We start from the raw sequence: 15,758 nt of genomic DNA, 5'->3' as shown, positions 1-15,758 counted from the left end.
CCGGTGAGTGCTCCGAATTTATTAATTGGTGAAGGGATTTCGATTTTACGATCGATTTGATCCGTTGCTCTTTGTCTCTCGCACTATTTGCCTGATTCTTATCCCGACCCTCTCTAACTCAAACCTAGCAGCCTGAGCGGCCGTGCATTTCCGTAACCGTCCGCTCCCGTTCGTGCATCCAGTTGCGTTTGCTGATTTTACGCGTCCCCAAAAATCGACAGGATCCGTTAGCCTATGGCCTCGTCCGATAGGTTCCGTCAGAGTTCTCGTTTTGGTGGAGTTGGGCCTGTTCCACCCCAACTCCCAGTTTCTACCGGCTCGTCAGTTCCCGGTGAAAAGAGAATTGGCTGGCGCCCGCCTGGCTTGCGGATGCACGAACGACGGGTGGACGGCCGAAGGTAACGTAGGTTGGTTCTCGAAGATAGTTCGTTCTCGGATGCTTTGCTATCGGTGTCGAGTTAAGGAAAAGAATTACGTTACAGTATACATATACGTAGTATACACAGGGGATGTATACCGCTTCCATCGAGGGTGGAACTCACGAGGGGAAAGACAATTTGTAGTTTCTTAAAATATGTTTTACCCTCAGCAGGGAGATTGCAGGGGTCGTGGAGGTTCCGAAGGGTGAGCAAGGGAAACGACGACACATAAACAGCATTGTACTCGGCTGCGTCCTCCTTCTTTACTGCCCGGCGCATGATACAACAACAGGGTAGAAAATGTTTTCGCGGTGATTCCTACCCCAAAATTTCTTGCAATCTCTCGCAGCAGCAGGCAATTAACGATTTACGTTGAGAATTCTGTTTTCGCGCCCCTGTACCACACCCGGTTTCGCAGCATTACTTTCTATCTAGGTGCCAGTGAAGTTTTGCCGGAAATGACTTTGGAACTGTGACGCTACCCTTTGAATACATAAAGCGTCCCTTATTGTGTCAGTCCTCCTTAAGGAAAACCCGGTCGTGAAATAACCCTAATCTTGTGACTCATTAATTATAACGTAATAGTTATAGTACAGTAACTGACACTACTTAAACGTGCAAACACGAGATATCCCGAAGATACACGAAATCTCCCGGAACCCACCGAGGATTATTCTAAGATTAGGATAATTCAAACTGAATTTTTGAATTTCGATAAGAAAACGATAAAAATTTTCTCGATTATTTGCTGATTGTAGTCTGTTTTTTTTTTATTTTATTGGAGCCAAGATGCCATTATCTCATTGGCCCAAGGAGCATTGACAGCTTCCGGTTACGCCCAAGACATTAAAGTTAACCTATGCCACATTCATTAAATACAATACGCAATTGCAGCTTCCTGCGAAAAGCTCCTGAAATCGACTAGTGTTTTTCCGTAGTTTAGCAACAGCCATTAGCTGAAAAAGTCGAGCAGAAGTTTCAGCTTAAGAACTTTCCCAATTTCCGTTTCGATTATACTTTCCAAATTTACGCTTTCGAGTGTACCGATAATTTCGTATAAACCAGCTGTCTCTAACGATTTTTTGCTTTATTCTCAATCGACAAAAATCGTTGAACGACGAACTCAGGACAAAATTCTCATAAATTCTTACCGAGCTTCACGAAGTATCTCAATATAATTTCAACGTGAATTAAACGTAATTATGCCGAAACATCGCGCTCACTCATCATTTAGTTTAACCAAGTTAGTAAGCACGATAGTGTAAGTAGACACCATTATCAAAGTTTACTAGCGCCCAACTACGATTTTACTAGAAATTTCCCTAGGGCTCGTAGAGAGTGCAATTATTTAACTATCGACTTGAGCACTTAACGATTTGCCTAAACCAAAGGTAAACTTAAAGCTCGGCTACGTCCTATCCTCAATAAATGCATATCTGCATAGACTGCATAAAATTGGTTACATAAAAATAAAAAGTCACCTGAATGAAATCAAGCCAAACGTATCCAAACTACTAAAAATCGTAATTGACCTTATATAATATCGAAAGCATAAACGTATACATACATCAGACAGAAACCTGAAGCTTCAGGTATACCGGAATCAGTGGTGCCACTGGGGTAAAATTTAATAACTACCGTAAGTTCGCCTGGAGTCTAGTGGCTAACAATTATTTCCGCGTCATTACGTTAATTGTTAATATAGCTGGCTGCTGTGCCCCTTCCGTCCATACACCTCAGGACGAAAACGTATTAACCGGTGAGCGACTGAACGAGAGGGACAGAGAGAGAGAGCGCATGCGCACGAATAAGAAAAAGAGAGAGAGAGAGCAAACGAGAGATTACCTATACCTATATCGTTTGATTCGTTTTACTTTCTTACGGGCATCGCGACAATCGTGCCCAACCAACTTTCCAGTTTCGACTCTTCCAACCCAATTGCCACGAATTTCCGTAAAGTAACTCCGAAAACGTATTACGCCCGTTCGTTCGCTAAGCACAAAAAGAGAGACGCTACTTGGTACGTACGAAAGTAGCAATACGCGTGAAAGACGCTGGGATCCACGTTCTTACCCCGAAAATGACCATCTAAATATCACCCAACGTTTTGACAAACGTTTACGACACTTTGCATAACGGGCTTCCGGTTCTGCGCGTTGGTTATACTATTAAATATTCAGTTTTTCAATTTCAAAACTCTTCGTCCCATTTTTCAGCCCACATATGGCTCCACCGTTCAGGACCGACCCGATAGTTGCTGAATTCGTAAACGCGCCACAGTGTATGCTCAATGTGCACGCGTGAATTATTCAGCTGGTAAATATTGACCGAACGTAAAACATACTGCAATTTTATTTCGATCTTTTTCGAGCTTTGGTCAAATTAACAAATCATTTGGATATACGGTATTGTACTGTATATACGTTCGGCGATCGCGTCGCACAAAATCCAGGCTCTTATAAACCTATTAAAGAAAGAGAGAAAAAGCAGAGACGAAGGAAAACACAAAAACCCGGCTGGCAGTTAGGCGGAACAATCCTTAGGAAAATTGACTGTAGCAAGCAGTGTTTTTCCAAAAAGATTCAAAAATTGCTAATGGTAAATCAATGGGAATTCATTGTTTAACCATTGACTACGATTTAAGCAAAACACCATTGAAAAGGATCAATTTTGTTAAGGGACATTTTTTTTGGATTTTGAACTTTTGTCTTATCCATCACATGCGTATTCCTCCATATAGATTGCGTAATGGATTCGTCAATCAATATAGACAGACAGACGGTGGATCGGATAATAATGCAGCATCCAGATGCACTTAGTAGTAAAAAAATCTAGAATCGATTTAGACCAATTGAAAAATGATGACAAAATCCAAGTTTTATGCGAAATACAGTATTCGAAGAACCAGGCGTGATTTGTAGGTAATAAGGGATGCAAAGGAATCTCCGTGAAAATGTCATTTGTCTACAGACTCGATACCCTTTTTCGAGTGAAAAAGAATCTCCGAATTCAGAACTCACGAAGGGAGGCTAAAGGCCGTGCTGATCGTTCGAACGTTCCTCGCGTTCGATTGAATCACGAATTGCTCTCTCGGCGCAAAGCGGAAACATCCAAGGGCGCAGAAAGGTCCCTGTAATCGAAGGAACGCGAAATGATCCAGGAGTTTCCGAGTTATTTACCGCAGTCGGGGGTAGTTTCGACACGAGGGGTTGGCAGCAGCGTGGGGGTGTTGAGCATGAATTGATCGGCGATTCAAGCGTCAGACGGCCGCTCGACAGAAGGGAAGATTTGAGGAGTCGTGAAGTAGAAGCAAAGAATAAAAAAAAAATAAAACAAGGCCTGTAGGTAAAAAAAATGAACGTAATCAATGACTAACGTCAAACTCGAAGGAACAATAAACGCGACGTTCCCAATGTTCGTTCGCTCATCCGCTCCCGATTCCAATGACGACTACTAATATCGAAGGTCAATGTTTATCAGCGTTGGGACTTCCAATTCCAATTGGTTCCAATTTGCGAGCACCTAATTTCTAAGACAAACAACTGCTCACTTTGCCCACGTGGATCATCCGGGGTAAACAAGCCCGCGAGATCCTACGTAGTCACCGTGAACAATCGATCAGTCATGGTTTCAGGGCGTCGTGTTGAGTCCCTACGAAAAAGCATCGCCACTTGGGGATTTGCCATAAGCCCAGTGTGTTTTTTTCTTTACCGGGCCAAACCAAAGCTCGTTACCCTCGCCAACATAATAGGCGCTAACGATTTCTTCCCTGAGCTTCTTCGTCATCTCTTATAGGCAGACTCCGGTATGGCGCGTCGCGACGTCGATACTCCGTTTCATTGTACGAGTCAACGGGTGCTTGATAGAAATTTATTACTAAAAGTAGATCCTTGTATGATTGATGGCCATCTTCACTCTTACTGATACATATAGAAGTTCAAACCTAATGGTACACGTGTTATCAATTGTCCCTTCTTCAGGTTCCTTTGTAACAGACACTAACACAGGATTATGCCGTTCCACGTCGTTCGACGTTCCGTACGAATCGTGACGGCACGTAAAAAGTTGTATAGGTAGCTGGGTAATGTTAGGAACTTGTATATACCATCGTTTGCGACAGTCTTCGAAAAATTTTGTAATATCGCCTGATGAGAATTTACGTAATTGGTTAAGGTATTGGATTATTATTATATGCAGTATATGGCAGCATATTTCTTTTATAATTTAGGTGAATTTTTTGGTTATGAAAAGATCGAGTAAAAAATTACCAATATTTATGTGAATCGCGAATATGCGAGGTCTGGGCACTGTCGGTACAACGTCATTGATCTTTCAGTCTCCTCGTTGTGAAAATTGGATGGGATCTCGAGGATCATCGTAAGTCGCGTGCTACGGAACAGCAAGAATCCTCGAGACTCAAGTTCTCTCGCATTTATGCGAAGTCGCGCGGTTTCGTGCCTTTTGGAATAACGAAAAACCATCGTCACGCATGGCGAGCATACTGGGCCAGATACGAGTCTCTTGAAACTGAGTACTTCAAGACAAACGAGATCGAGCCGATCTTAAACTTCGAAGAATACTTGGGTAAGATTGGATGATAGTTCTTAAAGCTTATAGACCGTAGTCATTTCGCAGATACAGAGAGACACGAATAAGTTTGTTATTCTTCTTGATGCAGGTGCATAACATTTGCAAAGATTCGAAAAGTCTGAACGAACACGGTATTGTTCTACCGTTATGTACAGACTAATAATGTGAAGAATATACATGTACGAATGTATATATGTGACGTGGTGAATGGCACCCGTCAGGCCCTCGGCTGGACATACGCCGGCAACGCGTAAATGACGGATGATCATACGAATCCAGACAGGATCCACCGGCCGTAAGGGCCTCCTTGGAAATTATGATGCGATGTTTTATTGCTTTTCGTTTTTACTGTGTACTCTGCCGGAGTTAGTATAGAGCGCTCGCTGACCGTGCCCGAGAAGACGCTCCCGCTTGAAGCGAGAGAGACGAAAGAGCCAACTGCGCGGTGCGAGGGACGAAGCTCACGCTATGCCATGAGAGCCCCTCTACTGGCCCAGGATGCGCGCGCATCACGGGACAGACGCGACGTCAGGCTTATACCTGCCTCTACGGCCTAGCGCCCATCGTCATGTTGTTCTTGAATCTGTAATATTTCCGCGAGTTAAAAATTCGGGAACGCTTGATACGCCCTTGTGCAACGTTACGAGACAGTGAAGCTAATCGTGAGGAAGCTGCCTGCGGATTTTCAATTGAAGATTTGGGTGACTGAGTCTTAAAATTTGGCTCGTGATTCGTCCGCAGTACGAATTGCCGTCGAATGGCCTAAGGGGGTACACGACCGTCAGGCGAAGACAAGCGTGCGATCGTTTGAAAAATGAATTCTGTCTGAACCGTCGAGTGTGATGCGTAATTGAGTCACGTAGTACGCGAGTTAACAATTTAGCCTGTGTGCTGCTCTTTGAGGTTCTTTTTCTTGTTCAAACAAGGAAGTTATTCGGTGAGCGAGTGCTTTATAGTTTTGTGAACGACGTATTTTCGTGCAAACTTGCCTTTTCCATTTCGTTTCGTTTGACCACGCGTGCTCGTAGCACGTAGACGAGTGCTATCCCGGGTTTTTGATTTTCACTTCGCGTACGAAAAGGCACGAGAAAACGTAGATCCGACAGGGTTCACTGGTCTTTATTCTATCTTTAACTTATCATTATGTTTTATCTTTGTCTTGATCTTATTCTTGTTCCGCGATTGACTTTGATTTTATTTAATCTTCGAATTGTCTTCGAGTTTCGGAAATGCAGTCGTTGTTTTTATGTTAGTCGAGAATAGTTCGCTGCGAATCATTTTGATACGCGTAAATCACGTAAACGTTCTTGACTGTCGGTTATTGTATTGTTGTTGTTTCATGGATTACCATACTAATTTCATTTCTAATATATTTTTGTAGCCAGTAATATTTTCATGGTACAACCACATATTTTGTTTTTCTGTTAACATTTTATCGTTTTTCCTCAACGTCAGGAATTGTACAGGGCTTTACGCGAAATGCCATTATTAAAGATTCGCGTTGTATTTCGAATTTTGTGTTTCGTGATCGTTGACCCAGTCCTACCCTTCCAGATTCTTCCGACGCCTCCACGAGCTGGACTAGTCGGTTCGACCGGATGTCTGTTTGATTACGAACTTACTGATACGTGGTTTCTGTTCCGGAACCTGACATCCAACACCTTTTGTTATACAATCAAGGGACGTCAAGACGCGTGGAGCGCGAGTTAGCCTTGTGACGTGTGCCCGCTTTTCCTGTGAGCGGGAAATACGTCACAATATATAAATAAAAACCGAAGTAGAAAAAAATAGAGAAATAATCGGTCGACATTTTATCATGTAACTTTAAAATAAAATTTTATATTTACAAAAATAAAATTTACTAGTCAGTTCGATATACAGGTGAATTTACATATATCGATACTATTGATACATCTCGATATCAATGTATCAATATTAAATATATTTTATAAAGCGTTTGAAGCCCTTGATAAAAAATATCAAACTTTTGTACTTCGATTTTAAATTTTATTTAAAAAATATCTCTATACGAGGGGGTTAAAAAAAATTGGATTTTTCTCGTAATGCATTACGATGTACGAGAAAGCTTTCACCTCTGTATACGCTTTTTAGAAAGGGCGTCGTGAGATTTGCGAATTCGTCGAAAAACGTCACGGCAAGGAGCTTGCCAACTCTAGGAAGCTCGATATGCAAAATTCTCGGGACGGGAAATAACTATGGAAATGTCATGACGTTAAGGGCACAAGGGTGGAGGAGAGAAGTGATATCCGACCTCGAGACGGAAAGTGTTTGAAAAGAAAACAGGCGGAACCGAACTCTCGTTTATTCAACCCGCACGGGGAGGAACAGAGTGAAAAAAAAACATAAAAATGAAGCTCACCGATACGCTACCCTGATACCTTATCGATTTTGTTCTCTTTGTTTTTTTCCCTACTCTTACTCTCTCTCCGTCTCTCTTCTAAAAACAACAACGAAAAGAGAAACATCTACGTAAAATTTAAACTTCCTTCCGATATTTACTGATACTGAGAATCAAACCTAACAAATCGCGAGTTTCGGAAATGAAAGAAAAAACGCGCAAACTAATCCCCATTTTACATATTTGAAAAAATAAAAAAAAAACTGAAAAATTTGTTTACTATGTTAACGCTGCTAAACGGTAATCGGCACGGCGACTTTATTTCAAGTTTAAACAAAACCACCAAATATATTTGTGAATAAGGGAGGTCGAGAAAAATCCACATAATTTTACTTTAAAGTGTAAAAAAAAAATTTTTTTAAATAAAAGTGTATCCTCGCTCAATAAAGATATAAGTTTATAAGGTACCAAGACCCGGCTGACCAGTATAGATTTATTCTACTGCCGAAGTGGAAGAGGAACCTAATCGCTCAGACACCTACCACACAAGAAGACCTAAATGCGCTCTGGAAAGAAGCTAAGAACTATATATAATTTTTATTCAAAAATTCTATACCCATATTTTCTCATTTCGATTTAATAAAAAGGAAAGTATGGCTACCTAAGAGCCACTTAGTTTCAAATAGTCTTCCTGCGTTCACGGTTAACTATAATAAGCACCTAACCTGAAATCCGAGCCAATCAAATATTTCAGAACCCTCCTTAGTCATGGATTACTAATTCGAGACAAACCACCCTTACTGGCTATTCTACGAGTAATTTGAAACTAAAACAATACGTAGATAGCAGACTTATATGTACATATGTGTATTTTATAATATACAGGGTGTTTCACTCAACATAGCATATACATAATTACTATAAATATGTGTATATCATTATATATTTCTTTGATATAGGTTGACGTGAAATAGATTGAACAAAGACTTAGCCAGCATCGCTGAGTATATAGACCCTTATGACGTAGGTGATTGCGATTGGCTAGTAGCTACTGCCAAGATGGTTCCGAAAATTTTATTACCGACGCATTAGAGTCTTTATCTACCGAGATAAATGGTGGCCTGTACATGGATGAAAGATGAGGCAATAGGGTAAAATAAAAGCAAGACAATATTACAAAAAAAAAGGGGTGAAAGTATTAAGAGAGGTTGCATAATTTTTTTTCCTTCATTCCCTCAAATCCAAGAAGATCGATCGTTTTTTGGCGAAATTGAAAAAGGATAATGAACTTATCACTGATGCACCTCGTTATCTCGAACGTATTAGAAAGCAATTGGTAGTCCCAAATTGCAATCTACCTAATGAGCAAACTGACGTCATCGCAAGCATTAAACTGTCCCCTCCGTACGCCTACCCCACTTGATTCTATATATATACGGTGTAAATGAAATAAATAGCACGCGAGTTCACGTAGTTGGCATTACGCTGTAGAATTGAATTGTTGATTGGGATTCTATTATATTCAAACGATGCGTAATACGATAGACACTTCAATCTATCGAAGTACAGCCAGCCAATAGGAATCATTTGTCAACAGAATTCGGTGCAATTGTCACGTATGCATTTTTCAGGCACCGTGATCTTGAATTTATATCAATAGACAAAAGGTTTCCCGAAACAAAGGGACGAGTTGGGCGAAACGAAGGAAAAGCGTCGAGGTTAAAGTAAAGTAAATCGAATGCGAATGAAATCGATATATCGATCGGAAAATAATCCAGTAATGGCGGCAGTGAGGGTAACAATAATTAAAGAAGATAACCAAGAAAATCGTGTTGCAGTAAGAAAAAAGTAAGGGAGTAAAAATATACGGTTCTTAAGTGCAAGGACGAAAGGGAATAATCAAGTCCATTTATAGAATTGAATGTATATCAAATGAAACGACTTTACGCATTTATAAATGCTGACCCAACGGAATACTTTAAGGGCTGAGGGAATAATTAGCGTATAGACTGAAAATCATTATTGCGTAATGAATAATTATTGCGTCACTTAACGTTCCGAGTAATAATTATTTGGCACGAAGTGGATCAAGAATTGATCACTTGGAGCTGTAGACAGTAGTATAGTCAATGATATAAAAAGTCCCGATCGCCCCTGGTCGATTCGACCGCAACGAATCACTTGGCAGCAGCGACCAAGCGAATTCAGGAGATTCTCAAAATACGAAAACTTGCGCTTTCAGCCTCCGTCACCTTCCGCCGCAAGCCGAAGCTCCGGCAGGTTAGACGCAAGGAACTACGTTGGCCTCCGAATTCGAACCTCGTTAACCTTCGATCAGCGCCCAAAATGTTTCCAAGAGAGAGTGGTTGGAAGTGACCAGATCACTAGAAAGACAGACACCCGTAGGCCAAGTGGAGTGGCACAGACGTACGCAGATTGACGTGACTGCTTATCCGGAGAGCGCAGTACGGGATGCTGACACCAATCCATGACCCCCCACATCTCGAGCCTATTTGCCGTATTTACTGCAGGTTCATTGTGATGCCAGAATGATATTACGTGGAAGGTATAGACCGGCAGAGGAAATTGAGAAAATAGGTAAGAGAAAAAAAGAGGGAAAGGGAGGTCACGCTGGAGCAAGAGAGAAGGAAAGAAGTATAATTGAGTGAATATGCCTGAGGAGACAGATGATAAGAAGATGAAGAAGCGACGAATGCAACGCAACAGGGAGACACGGAGAGAGGGACGAAAGAGGAATAAAGAACGCGGTGTCCAAGAGGTCGATACAGGAGATCAGGAGAGATTATTATAATTTAGTGAAAATAAATTGATAATTAATTTCTACAGACAGAATTTATCGCTTTGATAACCCTTGAAGCCTTCTGGGTTCGTTGTTGGGTTCGAAAAAAAAACAAATATAACAATATGACAGAAAATTGTTGAAAAATTTTCCTCCCGAATAGTCATACATATATATTATACAATATTACAGAACAACAATACAAGCATGTACAATAATGTTTTGTTACGTTGTAGCATTGCTGTGCAATGAGAAAAAAATTCCACGCGAAACAGGTCACGAAAAATTGCACTCGCAACGCGCAACACAAAAGCTGAAAATTTCATTTTGAAAATACGGCCTGAACCCCAAATAAAAAAAAAAATACATGACTCGCGTCAAGTGACATACGATCGATCAGCGCTACTAGTCGCAATATACGCAAGAACTAGCGTTACGAGCAGGGCGAAATAAAATTGCCAAAGGTATTCGACGAAAGCAAATCAAATTTAAAACAAAAAATTAATATCAGAGTGAAACAAGAAAAAAAAAATGCGACTTTTTTTCAGGCGTCATTTCCTTCATATATTTTAAACTTTTTCTCAGTCCGAGCATCCACCAACCCTTTCGTCTGAACCTCAACGTCATCACACGGGTAGCTGCGGAACCTTTCACATTGGTTAAGAGGGAGCGAAAGTTGGGGTAATTAGTCATAATTAGCGAGGGGCACTAATTAAGTTCATTAGGCAGGATTACAGGTGATATTAATTCAAAAGTAGATAGCTAGAGCGATATTCGTCAGAGGTTAGCAATACACTCGTGTACAGATTGTATACATATGTATATGCAGTAAAAAAAAATAATGTTAAAGTTTCAAAAAAGATTACGCGAATCGAAAGATTTACCCGTAGCTTCCGCTAGATGGCAGAGCAGGGCGAGAAGAAAAAATCCTTCTTCGGTAGCTGCCATTCCTAAATCCTCCATCTAATTATCAGACAAAAATTTCAATATGATCTTCAAAAACCACAAATATTCATGCGGAACCACTCGTAAAAGTAAAAACACGCATTGACTTTTGTGACACCCAGTAGATTACTGTTAACCCACAGGAACAAGGATTTGACGAGCAAACTGTAATTACCGTCCGCCCACCTGTCGCTATTCGATACACAGTATACGCGTTAAACTTGATTACCATAACTATAAACTCTATGGCCAACAGATAGATCAATCATAAGGACAATAAACCTATACCGCCATCCAGCTTCGAAATGGTTATACGTTTCCATTAACTGCGAGAATTCGTTCAGAAACTTTTAAATGACTTTTGCAAAAGGTTATCAAAGAAACCTTTATCTCCGTAGCTCACAATAAAACCGTTACCCCCCGTCGATGGATAATAAAGAAAGAATACGAGCAACGAGCTAAATAGGTATTACCAAGTGGCGCCGCTATAAGCGCGCGGCTAAATTGTAAACCTCTTGATCAGCCACAGCCAACGAAATTGCACCTTACTTAAAAATACTTCAATTGCATTTCCGTACCAATACAGCTCATCTCCATTCGTTCCAAGATCATTAATTTCTTCTCTGAACCTCATTTCCTGTACGCAGCTACGCAGCCACGTAGTAAAGCTACGGAATATCCCACAAGCCCGGTACATCCTTCCAAGCACGAATCCAATACGAAGATCCGATTGTCCCCGTTCAAAGAGTGTAATTTCGTCGTTCATCCCATGAAACGAATTGCCCCCCTTCCCAGCCGATATATCGATGTACGTCATCCAGTACAGTCCGTCACGCGAAGATCAAAGCCGACCTCCGCGCCTCGGAATCGCTCGGTACGAAGCAGCATCGTCAGATGAAAAGTTCACAAAGACTGTTCGAAAAAGAAAACAGAATTGGAAAAAAAAAACAACACAACTACCAGAACCTGTCAACACGGCCAACCCGTATAGTATAGATATAGTCAAAGACTACCTATAACACCTCTTGTTATATCGACAATCTGCAACTTCTCTTATAACGACAATCTTCAGCATCCTCAGCCTCGCGTACCCGAGTCTAACACGATACCTTCCACGAGCCACAATTTTTTTAGTTCCTTTGTTAGAAGAACGGATTTTTACGAGCGTCACGTAAGCACAGGGACAATGACGCTGACACGTAGTATACAAACTAGGTATGTAACATATGCATTCGAGTGCATTTAGTATCTGACTTCCGTAAATGGCAACAAAGTGTAAAGCGAGCTTTGGCGCAGTGACAAAGGTCTCTTTGACTAAAGTGCAAGTTCATAGGTCACACGCGACAGATGAAAGGATAGGAAGACGGAGGATACGGGAAAAAACCTTAGTCGTGTGCACTGCACTGGAAATATAGGGAACCTGGTGCAACATGGAGCTTATCTACGAGTGCAGAATTCAGTAGGTACGATTCCTCTGCGGCGATATATATATATTATAAAGTGCATTAACCATGAGTATCGATATGCGCTATCGATGATATGTCTTCTATTGGCTGTGTGTATATATGTATATATATAAATACAGGTCCGAGTAGGCAACAGCAAGTACATATGGGTCTTGTCGTTTCCTGGCCAGACGATACTCTCTCGATATAACTCACGATGACGTAACACAGTGGCACGATAAAAATAAAAATAAAAAAATCGAGCGAGGAATTTCTGGATGAGATCGTGAATTATTTTGCAGATGTATGCTAAGATGCAGATATTATAAAGCATAGCTGTGAGACGAGGAGAGCAATGGCGGCCAATCATTGCAACTAGTCATTGAGGTGGTGACCGTTATAAGACAATGGTTCGTTGCTGTAGAATTAGGACGCGTCTGGTAATTTAAGAGGGAAGTAGGTATTGCATCGTCGGGACGGGCAGGTTAGGTAATTGACGAAACAGGACGGCGGAGAGAGAGACGGGAGAGGGAGACGGAGTGAGAAAGTAAGTAGGAGCCAGAGCGAGAGAACCGATAGCCTGGACAATATTGGAAAGGTGAAATTGAGCGGGCATAAAAGTAGACTCGGCTACCACCCAATTCTTCGGCCGAGCTTCAATTTATCCTAATCATCGATTTTCAGGACTTGATTTCCACTGGGACTCGATCAGATTCCCAATAAAAGACAAAGCGAATGGGAAACGGGATCGTATTGTCGTCCTTGTATCCCGCTGGTTCATTCTGCCTAGCTGCTCGTACTGTACCTTTCGCGTTGCCGTCCTCGTTCCGAGTCTTATCGCATTTTCTTCAAAAATCTCGGACGTTATCCGAGTATCCGGGTGTCGTAAAGGTTGACAATGGCTGAATTCGCGAATCTCCCATGAATTACTCCATTAACATCGATTACCCTTAATCGATGGTTGTTGACTTTTATATCCTTTGAAATCCCTTATCTGGTGTTCTCAATGTACCTTGAAGATTTTCACTCGACTTTCTGTTCCCTCCTGGCGCTACGGTCGAGCACCTCGTCAATTGGACGTGTCCATAGAGACAGCGAGAATTCAGCAGATTTCGATTAAGTGGATCGACTTAGCGAGAGAGAAATTTCATTAGTTGAAAGAATTGCAAAGAAGAAAAACAAATTAAGGCATCAAAGATGTCGCGCTGAACTGTAGCAAGAGGTAACGAGAAGAAAATAAGGGAACGAGTTAGGTATACACGAGACAGGCCGCGCAGAGCCTCATTATAAATGGACGGTACAAGACTTTCCGAATGAATTATTAAAGAGACTTGTGGCAGCTGATAAGAATATTTAAACGTGATCGATAACTTCAGTTGACGTGCATCCAACGTAGCGAAGCGCGTAACGATCTGTAGCTTTCGTCTCCTCATTACCAGCGCGTCGCCATAGTCTGAACTTTCGTTCGCCCTATTCGGGTCCCGTTGCGCGTTATAACACTCACGTAGCACATAGCATATATACACTTATAGTAAATGGTAGTAGATAATAGGTTATATATACCTATATAATAGTTCTCCTTATCAAGCATTCCTCTAAGAGCACTTCAAACCCAATATAACTTTTCGGTTTTCCACCTGGATCGTTCGAACGTTTCCCGAAGCCATTTTCCAACTCCATTCCTCAGTGTCCTCCCCACTTAGACTTTCCGACCTTACCCAACCTTCCTAGCACAAGATATCCGTCGTAGAGAAGAGTGCATTTGGCATTCGCACAAGCGGAATTGTCCCGGTATTGTTTGCCAGAAAAAACATGGCTGACTTTCGTCACGGATGAGTCGGTTGGCGCACAGGGAATATCCCAGGCGGCACGTCAGGGCCTGTTGAAACCTTCGAGGCTGTCATTCGATTTTATAAGTCTTCTAGGAATTCGAAAGGAAGGGTCTGAATTGAAGGAACAAAAAACCAGGTATGTCTTACGCGCCAATGTAAACATGGCCGCCGGAGCGAGGTTTGTTGTGTCTACGAGAGATAAGCACAATGCCGTTACTACCACTGAGACTGGACTCCGCTAGGTCGCTGTAGACTCGGCATATAATCGAACAATAACTTGAGAACAATGTGCCCGTCTCATCGGGCGTGGCAGCACTGTCGACCGACATTCGCCGCGTGTGCCTCTCTGGTTACGTGAATTCGTAAATGCCGGCAGCCGCCTTGGTCGGTAACGAAGAAGACAATGACGTTAATGAGGCCGATGAACGTAGCCGTCGTGAATTCTACTGTGACGTGACATTGTCATTTCGGCTAAGATCGTTCGTTAACGTTCAAAATCGGAACCAAGGACCACCGTCATTGAGAATGCGGTTTAATCAGTCTTCTCACAGTGTGCTATAGTTAAACCAGTGCATAGTCTAGTTAACAGTGACGTAAATGGGGGGTTGACAACCAGTCCCAGTTTACCGACTGTCGATTAGGACTATCTGTACTAGACACGTGAGTGGATACGTATACTGAAATAGTAAAGATGGCTAATGAGATGTCAATGTCGTATCTTCTCAGTTCATCGATTTGTCTCAGTTCAACGATAAATCAATACTGTCTGTGTAGACGCACAAATGTCGATGGCATTTACCCAACATCCTTGACGCGAGTCAGACGTAAGTACACCGTGCTAAGTACTGAGGTTTTTATAATTAGAATGACAAAAAGAAGTAACCGAATAGCTAAGTAGTATAAATTTTGTAAGGAAACAAATTTCTTGTTACAAATTTTTTTATAAGAAAAACGTTATCCGGCTTTATGTCAGGGTTTTTCGCGACGCTTTTATAATACCTGATACTGGGATTGTAATCGATTCCAAGAAGCATCCCTTGAATGAGAAAAAAAAGATATCCCACACGTGTCTCTTTTACATGAAAATACAAACGTAACTCGGATAGAATTCGTCAGCCAGTATATATATATATATAATTTATATATGCTTGTGTATATAATCATATACAGGAATGGAAAAGAGTTTCGCTTAAGAAGGTTCTATACGTTCCTGGTAGAAGCCCTTCGAGCTTTCAGAGTAGGTATAGGTGTATAGCAACAGGAAGAAAGTTAGACATGCCCAAAGTAGGTTCCACTACGATAACAATTTTCAAAGGGCCACCGAGGACCCGAGTTGGTCGACTGAATTGCTTCAAAAGGTTATAACCC

The 15,758-nt window shown here is 41.5% G+C and overlaps 1 protein-coding gene and 1 long non-coding RNA gene across 6 annotated transcripts in view; one reads left to right on the top strand and one right to left on the bottom strand.

Annotated features, from left to right (window-relative positions):
• The window catches only part of LOC107272193 (neurobeachin-like), a 147,215-nt gene that overhangs the window by 73,333 nt on the left and 58,124 nt on the right, over positions 1-15,758 (bottom strand). The window lies entirely within an intron of this gene.
• Positions 14,781-15,758, top strand: part of LOC112495019 — a 4,078-nt gene continuing 3,100 nt past the window's right edge. Inside the window, exon 1 of the long non-coding RNA XR_003061137.1 lies at positions 14,781-15,214. This is a non-coding gene — a long non-coding RNA (uncharacterized LOC112495019). The remainder of the gene's footprint in view (positions 15,215-15,758) is intronic.

The sequence above is a fragment of the Cephus cinctus genome, unplaced genomic scaffold, assembly GCF_000341935.2.
Source record: "Cephus cinctus unplaced genomic scaffold, Ccin1 Ccin1_scaffold1124, whole genome shotgun sequence".
Taxonomy (NCBI): Eukaryota; Metazoa; Arthropoda; class Insecta; order Hymenoptera; family Cephidae; genus Cephus; species Cephus cinctus.
The sequence above is the reverse complement of the archived record's forward strand: the minus strand, read 5'-3'. Positions and strand labels throughout refer to the sequence as shown.